Here is a 12,104-nt window from a genome sequence, read left to right as displayed (position 1 = left end):
ATCAAATGCGTACAAAAATTTGATTGACATTCGTGAAGATTTCAATCGTATCCCGGACATAAAATGGTAAAGATCGTTCTCAAGTAGAACAAGATCGATGCTTAAAATTCTGCCCGATCGTTTCACCGCGTAATTGCAGTCGTTAAGCCGGAATTTATGCCGCGACGGTGTCACAGCGTCGACCGGACATAATTCCGCGTCTCAGCAGGCGAAACTGCCTGCTTTATGGCTGTGTATACTCGACTGATTCGACCATTATTTTTACAATACTTTTCCACCCAATTCCTCGCCGTGACTTCCATTCGCGCGAAATTACTCAGAACAAAGTGGCTGAAGGGAAAAATCGTCGGCGGGCGTGCTGAAAGGCGTATTAATTCGAGATAAGTGACGCGGGATGAGTAAAGTAATTCTTGAAGGTAAAAAGTACTCGTGCATGCATCAGAGACGCCGAACAGAGGAGAAAAAGGGAGTTGAAAATAAAGATCGTGTAGCGATGTTGAATTCCAGGTAGATTTTTGTTCATTACTTGCAAAATGATGTAGTAGAAGCTATACTTAATAATCAAATGAAGACAACAATTTCTAAATCAAGTAAAATAATCTTCTTATAGATTCGCATAAAAATTCTGGTATCTTTTAATTCGGGAGAAATTTCTTTTGTTAATCATTAACGATTGGAACATATTCTAGCTGAGCTCATAAAGAACGTATGATGCATTGAAGTTAAAAATCAATTCTACCAAAGCTAAGTACGTTTATCGTTTAATTAGTTAATAAAATTCTGAAGTACAATCTTGCTTATCGAATTTGAAAGAGCGCAACAAATATTTTTGTTACGTGCAAACTCCAATATAAATCAGTGCTCGCTCTCTATCGATACTTTACCATAAACGTTTACTTGATTCTCAGACACTCGTCATCCAACAATTTTCGCAAATCTGTATTCGTTATAATAAAGATAGCATGTAAAGTTTCTTTATCAGTCCAAATAAGGCGTTCTCTTTATCACTCGATTAGTGAAAATATCTGTTACGATCTTGTTCAGTATCGGTGATCCTGAACCAAATAACGATCTGCATTCATTTAAAGTCAGAGACTTACCTGAGAAAATGATCGATCGCGTTTTCTCTTACGTCTAGATTAGGGGCTGAAATCTCTCACAGAGTGGAAGAAGGGTGCCATTTAACTTGTTAAAACTCCGTTCCACCACGGAACGGAGTTTTACTGTGCCTCGCGTGGGAATTTTCACCGGACGAGAAGAAGGCAAAGAGAGTTTTGAAGAAAACAGGCGAGAGAGAAAGAGAGAGAGAGAGAGAGGGAACTGTCTCCGTTGATCTTACGAGAATAACGACGTTCGTTGCACAGAGAAATTTTACTTCCACCAGGAGTAAAATCGAGATGACGGGCCCTTATGCGCGACAACGACAAGCGAACCTGACATGGGTACAAGGTACAAGCTAGACGCGACACACGACAGAGGAAATACGGCGAGAAGTCGATGGGTGGTGGGAAAATTGCAGAGAGAAAACGCCGGAACAGAGAATGTAAAAAACTAAGTAGGAAGAAAAGTAGGAATTACCAGGTCAGCTGGTAAATTGTCTCAGAGATAAGATTGAAGAAAACGTATAGAAAGAGAGAGAAAAAGGAAAGAGAAATATTTATACGAATATGAACGGGATGATTAAATTTGATGAAACGCAACCTGGCTAATGATAGAACTAATGTACGAGATGCTAAAAATCCGATGAGAAGCATTTTAAGAAATTTCATTTAATTTAATATCAATGAGGATAAGGTAGAAATAATTGAAATATTTGTACAAATTTGAACACGGGAGATAATCGAATTTAATAAAGCGAAAGTTAATTAGAGTATTAAACTAATATACGGATCACCAGCTATACGATGAAAGACATTTTAGAATCACTAAATTAACGCGTTAAATTTAATAAATTTAACCAGTCTACTATGATCTCTATTAATATATTATTTTCGAATATGAAATATAAATGATTTAATGAGTCTGCTATGATCTCTATTAATAAATTATTTTCGAATATGAAATATAAATGAAACATGTGCGAAACATATGTGAAACACGTGTAAAGTGGGCACTAAAATTTATAAGCGCTATATGTGACATCTGTGTGGGCACCGTTTAATAACATCAATGTCTTCCCAATACGCACGCAATGCATTGTCGAATGTATTGCATGTATAATCGATGGGGAAAGCGTGGAAAAAGAAGGATGGCAAGCGAAAAGAAAGAAGAGAGAGAAAATTTAAGGAGAAGAAAGACGTGAGATTTATTTCGTGACGGTTCTAGTTTGATAAAAAGACGGTAAAACACGATTGGATTAGAGTTAGTCGCAATTGGTCCTTTGAATCCCCTGTAAGGCAGACTTGATGAAATACAATATGAAGTCCCTAATCAGAAACTGCTGTAAGAAAGGGAGATTTTAAAGAGGGATGATGAACCAAAGAAAAAGAAAAAAGAAGAAAAGGTAAGCGAGAGAAAAATGGATATGGATGAAACGAAGATTCTAAGAAGATTTAGTATGAAATATACTAAATAGCTTAGCAAATGAGAAACCCTTGTTTCGAAACATTTAAACGTTACTACGAACATTATTAAAGACGAAGAGGAAGAAATATTGTATGCTGGAACGTTTATTTCAATGCACCGGCAAAATTTATAGAAATCGCTTGAACGGAAGCATGGTACGATGCCCCAGGGAATTTCCATAAAATTTGTATGCTAGAACGTTCGACATTTACCCGAGGAATCTCTCTTCAAACTAATAAATATTCCCTTACGGACAGTTTTAAAGTCGATCGAACACGGGAGGCGACGCCGATATCCGAACCGAAAAATTCTTCCGCGAGAAATTATTTTTCCTTCGGTGGAAACGCTTTCTCGCCTCTTCCCGCAGATAATTAGATTTATTAAGTCAGCCTTGTTTACACGTCGTTGGAGCACGTGATTTATCGAGGAGAGCGCTTCGCCAGAGAGACCGATGGTAAAAGGGGAACGAAGAGGACGCTTGGCTACGAAGATTATGAGGTGAATTCTGTCCAACCTTTTTCGTCCTCTCCTTTTGCCATCGCCGCTCTCGTCTTCTGTGTTCTATTCGAGCACTCTTTTAATCAACCTCGATAAAGCTGATTCCTTTAAACGAACTAATTAGCCCGGAGAATAGTCGAGGCCGGGACTGTTGTAAAATATTCTCGGCTTTTGGAGAGTTCGACAGAGTACTGAAAACCTCACTTCCGCAAACGAAAGAGCGCTATCCAATGAGAATACCGCGGGAACCAGAAACTTTCTACACAATGATTAATCTTCAAAGCAGTTTTACGATCGATAACGATATTCCATGGCTAAAAGAGTGGAGAAAGACCGTACAGTTGGATCAATTATAAAACATGGAAAAGAAGCTAATCCAAACCGTCGATCGCAGAGATTCGCACATGTCTAAAAAATATAGGAACGGCTCCCTCTGCTTTGCGCGACCAGGAAACGCCAGGCAAAAAAACAAACGTCTACGCGGTTCAATTCCAAATATCAATTACCGAAATATTCGGAAACGTAGAGCCGCGGGGGTGGCTCTATTTGGACGCAGTTCATTTTCGTTCCTCTGATACTTTCGTCGGGTCGACGAGTGGTGAAAGAGAAAAGATAAAAAAAGAAAACAGAAACAGAAATATAGAGGGGAGAAAGGATAGAAGCTGAGTGGATCGTTATTTTTCGCGGCACGTGTAGCGCTTTCATTACGTACACGTTAGTCCTGAAGCGGTAACCGATGCCGTTCGATGAAATTTTTATACATTCGCCGCCGGTGTGGCGTTAAAGTTAATCGGGGATGAGAACTGCTCGATAGCGGCAGTCGCGTATAGGCGTTTTTAGCCCGGACAGGAACGCCGGACCTGGCCCACATTCGGCCGTTGATACGCTTAGATAAAACTAGCTCCCAACCTCTCTGGCCATCCCCTAAAACCAGCCTCTCCTAAAAAAAACGAGCCTCGTTTCGCCACACTACCGCTATTCGATTCGATATATACGAAAAAACCGATATTGTATCATCGTCTAAAATGGTATCGGCGTGCAGATGAATATATATTATTAAAGTGCTAATTGTAGATATACTTTTTTTCTTTTTTATCATCGCTACAATCAATATGTGTCTACTTTCTCTGACGCATTTTCTTTCGTTCGTTTTATTATATCCAATGATCTTTCTTGTTTTCGTGCCTTTCTCTTCACTCAAGCTGATTCATTCGAACTGATGTTACGTATTTATTGGAATCGAGTTGTCGAAGAGTATTCATTACGATATAGTTTACAAACGAAATGATTCGGTGTTCGGAGGAGCTACAAATCTGTATAGAAAGCGTGTGTTACGATTGATATAAAATTGAAAGTTGTAAAAGGTAGAATATTTAGAGTAGAAGGGAAGGACAATTTTTTACGACCATTTACTGAACTATGAATTTTTAATAAACACATACGACAGCGAAGTCACGTCCCTTCGCGAAGTCATAAAAATATAAAAGTGCAAAAGTACGTGTATTGCGATCGATACAGAGTTGAAAGTTACAATGACCAGTGTAGATAATTCCAAGTAGCAAGAACTAACTATCTTCCTTAACTTCCTACGATCGTTCTCTCGCTCGATTCGGCTGGGATATCAGTCAAACAGAAAAAGATACAACCGTTCTAATAGATAGAGACCATTGTGACAGTTTCATTGAAAAATATCCGGCTTAATAGGCGCTATATATTCGACGTTATCACTGACACGGGTCACATAAAGCAACGCAGGGTGGTGGCTACGATTAAAGAGCGGCATTATAGGACGAGTTATGACGCTCGTCAGGTTTAGAAATTCGCGTCAGCAGATTCTGCCCGGTCGAAAATTACCGGCTGTCTGGCGAGCAGAAAGGGATGCACGATTTTCCATGGAATTTCCATATCCTCGTTTTGAGCAGGGTAAAAATAGAGAAGAAATCATGGCTCGTAAACAGTCCAGGTTGAAACCCGAAATGGGTCGTTATAGTTGATCCCGAAATCACTTGATTCCGAAAGAGGGGAAGAGTACTGGGTCGGCCACGAACGAATAGGGGTTGAAACTGTGTGGCGAAAAAGGGTTAGAGGTGGCCGATTAAGCGACGAGCGTAGCAAAGTTATCTACCCGGCCAAGCTCGAAATCTCTCTCATAAAAGTGGTAACAACCCCTGTTTGGGAAACAATGGTGGCGCTACCAGACTCTCGAGGGTTCGTAAAAGTTTCGGACGCTTTTGTGGAAAGGGTGAAAGGTGCAGGCGTAACGAGGGAAAGGGAGGCACTGACGAGGTTTAGAATCGGATAGAGAAGAACGCTGGAAGGTAGAACAGCGCACGGATTTCGACTTTAACTCTGCTAAAGCTGTCCAATAAATATCGGACGTTGGTTATTAGCGTTTTAATTCGACCAGCCCAAAGTAATTTAATCTCTGCTGCTTGCAGCAGGAAAAGTGACCGTGGTAGAGATATCTACCTTCGTAAATAACAGAATAATACTAGTTTCTTATGTACTGGCAAATGTAAAGGAAATGGATTAATGAATTATTGACTAATTGAGAATTGCGTTGTTGCGATGTTTGTAACCTTTTTAAAATACCAGCCTTAAAGAAGTAAAATTCATCAACTCGACTTTTAGAAATTTCTCAATTTCACTGTCTAAGTATTAATTAATATTGAACTTCTCTAAGAATTTTTTAACTCACGAAGTTAATCAATGTAGTTCCTGAGCAGCTCATATATAGTGACCGATAACGAAAATTTGAATAGGTAATGGATATGAAACAACACCGTAATTTTACGAAACAAGATTGCATTTGACATGATCAGGTAGAAATTCGTTTATATGAAATCCATTTATTTCATCCAAATGTCCGATTCAACGAATCTGCGTTGATTGAATCCAATTATTTGAACGTGCATGATTATATGAATGAAAAATCATAGGTAGTGGGCAGAATCAATGGATTTCAATTATATCAATCTGTAGTTCTCTGCTGTGATATAATACACTGTACTATATTGTACAATAATATAATTGGGAATATAACCGTTAACTATATAATGGAAGAATTTCTAACATTTACGTAGGCAAGAACTAATTTGAAACTCCCTGTTATCCGTCACATAATACTTTTTAGTCTAAAAATCTAATATAACATGATTATAATTGTACCGTTTTCATTAAAATTACGATGAAAATTTTTCCGTTGATCAAACCAAGAAGTTGATGAAATAAGAGGAAAAGAGGATATTTCTCTTACGTTTCTGTTCTTTCGTTTTTGTTTTTGAAACTCGAATTCTCGCAGCTGAAAGTTTGAAATTTTTAATTCTAATTCTCCTGTCTTAATTGTTCTGTCTCCGTTCCATTCTGTTTTCAAAAACTTTCTAATTGCAAGCTCTTCTCTTGAAACTACGTTTCCCTCAGCAGCCATTGAAAATAAAGAATGCTCTCACTTCGAATTTTACGATGCTGCCTAACTGTCTGAAAATAAAAAGTTTCTTCTATGAAACAAAAAAAGAAAAGCGGAGAAGAACGAAACAAAGGTTACTTTTCTCTGCTCACGATCAACGTTGTTTTTTTGCCGTAGAAATATCCGACTGGATGATAGAGAGGAACGTCGTTTGTCACGACAAAATACCCTTTCTGGAAGTTGCCGAGGAAAACAATTAGATGACCTATCGCATGATTCTATCGACATCCTTCAAGCAGCAACCTGCCAGATGGAAGTAAAGTATGAAGCCAGATGGCGTCGACGTTTTGCCAGACACACATCGCGTTCCAGAATTTAATTGGTAAGTTCACAATTTTCCTCCATTTCGGTAATTTCTCTCTCTCGAAGTCACGTCTTTCCGTTTTCGTCGATCAAACTTTGATCAATTCTTATTTGATCGTCAACCGAGTGAAACGATGGAGCCAGATTCTGCTCGAATTTTCGAACGTTGAAAATTGACCACGTAAGTTTCAGGAAAATCTATTGCGAACCTGATCGGATATTTTACGGGGCTACCACTTTTTTAACGTCGAAATCAAAATTTCAAAAAATCAGATGATTGTTCACGGGGTGAAATAAGCAACGTGAATTTTAAATCGGGTCTAAATGAAGGAAAATTAGGAAATGTCGTGAACATGACCAAAAAGGGTCATTTCGTCAGTGGGAAAATTTCGGTCCGCTAATAAACGCAAACCAAATAACTGAGCTGCATCTCTGGAAATCGAAAGGTTAACTTGCTTTGCATATTTACACTACGTTGTAATTTGGAATTTCGTGAAATTTCGTCGACAAGTTATCGACAACTTTTTAACATAATACACCCATATTTATTCAATTCTGGCACAAAAAGCCAAGGGAAATTATTAAATACGTTTGATTAATTCCCCGGTTATGACGAAAAACCATCTTCCTTTAAAGGATAATTTGATAAATCGATGTCCAACCAGAACGTCACTCGTTTTGCGAAAGAGACCTCAGCAAAGAGGAACGCCGACCGCTTAATTAAACCGAGAAAATGTTGTCTCTCATACGGATCGACTTATGGACGGTGGTTGTAATTAAAATGGTATCCACCTCGAAAATGTACGACTAGCTCAGCTTCCACTAATACTATTTCTCTCGTTCCTCCAATTCGTTTCATTTCACCGCACTGCTGCTACAGCTATTCCGCCATTCTACTAATATTCTATCAGCATAGCTTTTCCGCTGGTTCCATCGGATCTCGTTATTCTTTATTTTTCTTTTTTTCTTTCCTTTACGCGCATCCCTTTAAGAGACATTAATATCAGTCGTCTTTCTATTTCGAACGTTCGAAGGGTAGCCATGCAACATCCTGTGTATTCGTCCACGATTTTTCGATGAAAAAAAATCGGCTGTCAAGGGAAAAAGGTAACCAAAGAATTTATCTGACCGGGCAAGTAAAATGGGTCTCGCTCGAAACATATTCGATTTGATATTTTTGTTATCTGTTCTCCTTCCTTTTTTTTTCTATTTTATTCGTCCGCTCTATTTTTGCTCGATTCCTTCCAGTTCAGGATATAACCATCGGTCCTGACAATTGACTAAGGCTTTGTTTTATAGCTTGCTCATCGATGCCCGCTCGCCTGGACGCGTTTATCTTTCATTCGTTTTTCGATTGTCGAATGGAATTTTATGGTCACTTCGACGTACACATTGCAATAATTCCGTGTATTGTTTCTGTATCACAATTTTGCTTAGCCTTCGCAGTATTCAATTAATTTAAAATGTTCTTAATTCATAGTTTTAATTATAACGTATAATGTATGAGAAGTATTTAACAGAATTAAATGTGAAGAGAATAGGATATTCATCTTATTTTCTCTCTTTTTTTTAATTAATCGAAGATCGTTAGTGCGCTGGTGATTTGATATTAAATTCTTTTCATAAACGTTGGTCATTATGAAAAAGCACACTGTTTTGCTCTGGGTTGTTATAGCTTGTGCGTATTTTGCATCTTTAATGCTACTTGATTATTAAAAAGACTGTTATCAAGAGGTTAAAAAGCTTTGAAATACTCCAACGCTTAAAGAGGTACCAAACAAAAGCAGCATGGAACGCTTCTTCGTTTCAACCATTGTTCACGTTATTTTCAGTAACTACAGCTTCCTAACAAGTTTTCCCTTCTGCGTCTTGACTAAATAGCAAGAAGACGGTATTTTAAAATGATAAGTTAAAAGTTCAAATTCAAATTTTCGAAATAAAATTAACATTTGCAGATTCAGATTCAAATTTCCAAAATAAAATTAACATTTACATATTTCAACTGAAATTTCTTCAACTTCAAGCTCAAGCTCAAGTTGAAATTTCCTAGTTTACATTTAATTTCAAATCTTCCAATATAAATTCAAACCTTCAAGTCTCACTTCCTACCTTTAAATTCAACTTTTCATATTCAAGTCGAAGATCAAATTTTTAAGTTCAAACTCAAATTCAAAATGTGAAGATACTCTTATCTGATCTAATTTTTATATCCAAAGCACGTCAATATTTCATTTCTTCAGGCCTAGTCTGATGAGTAAGCGACTCAATCTACTGTTTCGACTTTCGTCCAGTAACTTCATCGCAAAAGTTCTCTCCTTCTCTTATATCCTTCTTACTATATAGACTGTGAAACAATCGTTCGAATTCGAATGATTCGACACAATCATTTTATGCAAGAAGTACACCAGTCTCGAGTGATGACCATGTGTCTCTTCGTCAAAAAAAGAACGTCAAATTTCTTCGACTAGTGTAGGAAAAGCACTCGAAAGGAAAGAAAGTCGAAATCTTAGTTTCAAAGCCTGAAATCTCATCTTCCAACAGTTGCGAGCAGCGTGAAACAGTCTCTCTAGTGCTTTTCAGCTTTTCCAACCAGTCGAGTTTATCTCTTCCCACTGTGACACGTCGGAGAAAAGAGCTCGTAGGACTAACTTGTTCCTTGAACGTCGCGCCCCTCACAGAAATGGCATGTGTCGTGAAGACCATCCATACGGAGTTCTTTTCGAAATACACTTCCTACGACAATAATAATTTGTCTCCGACCATTGCTCTAAAATCGAATAGCTTTTTCCCTCGCCAATTTTGTCCTTATTTTTATATCAAATTTTAAGTTTGAAAATTAATTTCGTCTTAGCGAGTTCGAAGTCTCGAAAGTATTCAAGTTTTATAATAGACGAGTTTCTTAGAAGTCAATCTAATTTCGGAAATTTCGCAATTTTATTACCTGAGTATGAGATTAATGGACTTCAAATTCTTAAGAGTATAATTTGAAAACTGAAACTTGGGTAGGGAATTATTTTACCTACTGAATATGTTATGTATGCTCTATGAATATTTCCCATTCAATTCAACTTTTCAAAGCAATAATTCACCAAATAAATTTATTATACCATATAAAATCAACAATTATGAATACAGAAATAAACTGTAAGAAATATATCATCAATTTATAGAGTTCATTCATCAATATGACTTCTGAGCAATACATATTTCCTGAGAGCAATCCATCTTCGGCGACATAGTCAATTACTCCGATCCGGACGATATAGATCGACCATAAACTGTCCGATACGAACGGTCCTTTAAACAATTTTAACTTACCGCCACGTTCTATTTTTCCAGTGGTTCGCCAGCTCGCGAGCTATCGCCGACCCATTTTGGAATGTTAATTATCGAATTATATGAGGCGGCTCTAATTTAATTACGCAATTTCGCGGTCAAACGGCCCACACGAGCGCTACGCTGTCCCCATAAATCCAATGGGCGGGTAAAGTGTTGAATCGTCGCTTTCGGCTTTCGGTCAGTAGAGAGCCATTTCTGTCGTACTTCCTCGCCTTTTCTATTCCAAACCATTCTTCCTTATTTTTCCCCATTCATTCGGCTCTTCTATTTTCCCTCCTCCTTACCCCGGAAGCCTGTTCTTCCTTCGAGCACACCTTTGCGCATTTACTAAGCTGTGAAAGTAAAGCAGTTCCTTCTAAGCGCAAAGTGGTCTCTCATCTTTGAAATGCCAAGCTACTTTCTCTCTGTTTTTTTTACGCGTACATTCTCCGCCACCTTTCTTCACTCGAGGCTGCTGTGCCTCCTTTTCTCTTCCTTTCCTCTTCGTTCACCACCTGCTTCGTTCACTCTCTCACTCTTTGTATTTCGTCTCGCTCTCTTTCTCTCTCGTGTTAAGAACATAACAGGAAAACGAACATTTTGTTTAGGGAACACGAGTACCCGGTCGAGTGTAATCTTAATGAAAAAAGGCTTTTTACTTGGCAACTTTTTTCGTACATAATTAAAATTCCGTAGCTCTCTATCTTCCCCCCCTCTCTCTCTCTCTCTCTCTCTCTCTTGTTCTCTCGTGCACTTGTCTGTTTTCTCTGATCCATGCCAACTGCATTATCATGTTACGGGTTTTTTCTCTTCGGTAAATACGCGACGAATATTTTCCTGGGAAAGTAAACATTACGATAATACTTGATGAGCCTCCGAGGGTTCTTCTTGTTCCTTTTCGTCTAATGCGAATTATTTTGACCATAGTAGAGGAGAAAGATTGACAAATGTATAGTATATCTAGTGGATTAAGTAAGCAACGTGATTAGGAAATGATTAAAAAATCGAGAAATTGATCTGCGTTTGGTAAAAATCGCATGGAAGCAGGCAGTTGTGAAGACACATATCTCAATCAGTTGACGCATAGAATGCAGGTTTTATAATATGCTTGTGTATTTTTCTGGGCTTCAGTGTTTGTATGTACAATAATTTACTAACTAGTAATATTAGTAAATTGGTAAGTTATAAGTTACAAGTTAGTATAGATTTTTCTTCTTGAAATATCCCCCTGACAGAATAATCAGTTAATTGACAATTTGTGAAATTTACTTGCAAAATTTCACGTTTGATTATCAAACTTGTTATCGGAAAGTATGCAAAGTTACTCGCTAATACCGATAATCCATAACTTGTAATTTGTAACTTGTGAAATTTCACTAATAAACTGCGGTCCTGTTATAATTGCAATTCTTCGAAGTCGCGTGAAATAACTCTCGGAAATTTCAACAAAAACTTGAAGATCGCAAAGAAAAGGATTTCATGCATATTTGTGACATTTCGTATTCCGTGAAGATAAGCTTGCGAATTTCCGCTAAGCAGGAATTATTCGGAAATTCGAAGATCCGAAAATTCTCAAGCCAGGAAACACCGGATTCCACGGGATCGCGTTACGAACACGTTCGACTACGTGTTCCTCAGGAAAGCTACTCACAGGCTCCAACAGCTTTTCGCGTAATTTTCGAGTTTGAAACGTGACAAATGATTCACTGCCTTCGTACAGCTGCGAAGATTCCCAGCTTCGACGCTATGCTACCTTTAAACGCAGTACAGAGAAACCGTGTGAATCCTGATTTTCATGTATATAACTTCTTTCCAAAATCTTTTCCTATTCCTTTTATTCGCTGCCAAGTAGTTTTCACTGGTACATCGTGTACAATTGAACGGTTCGAAACCTTTTCGATACAGGCTGGGAAAAATTTGAAAATTGCACTCGATTCGTCGCTTCAAAGCCATT

General features: G+C 38.0%; 2 protein-coding genes across 3 annotated transcripts in view; one reads left to right on the top strand and one right to left on the bottom strand.

The window, feature by feature from the left end:
• Positions 1-12,104, bottom strand: part of LOC138185390 (zwei Ig domain protein zig-8) — a 118,998-nt gene that overhangs the window by 60,560 nt on the left and 46,334 nt on the right. The gene's annotated exons all lie outside the window — the stretch shown is intronic.
• Positions 1-12,104, top strand: part of LOC138185391 (zwei Ig domain protein zig-8) — a 293,791-nt gene that overhangs the window by 245,443 nt on the left and 36,244 nt on the right. For both annotated transcript variants that reach the window (XR_011174602.1, XR_011174601.1), the window contains one exon: positions 6,647-6,851. The gene's annotated coding sequence lies outside the window, so the exon portion shown is untranslated. The remainder of the gene's footprint in view (positions 1-6,646; positions 6,852-12,104) is intronic.

Source organism: Bombus flavifrons, chromosome 12 (assembly GCF_040668555.2).
Source record: "Bombus flavifrons isolate JBK064 chromosome 12, iyBomFlav1_principal, whole genome shotgun sequence".
NCBI classification, from domain to species: Eukaryota; Metazoa; Arthropoda; class Insecta; order Hymenoptera; family Apidae; genus Bombus; species Bombus flavifrons.
This window is presented reverse-complemented; position numbering and strand designations above follow the sequence as displayed.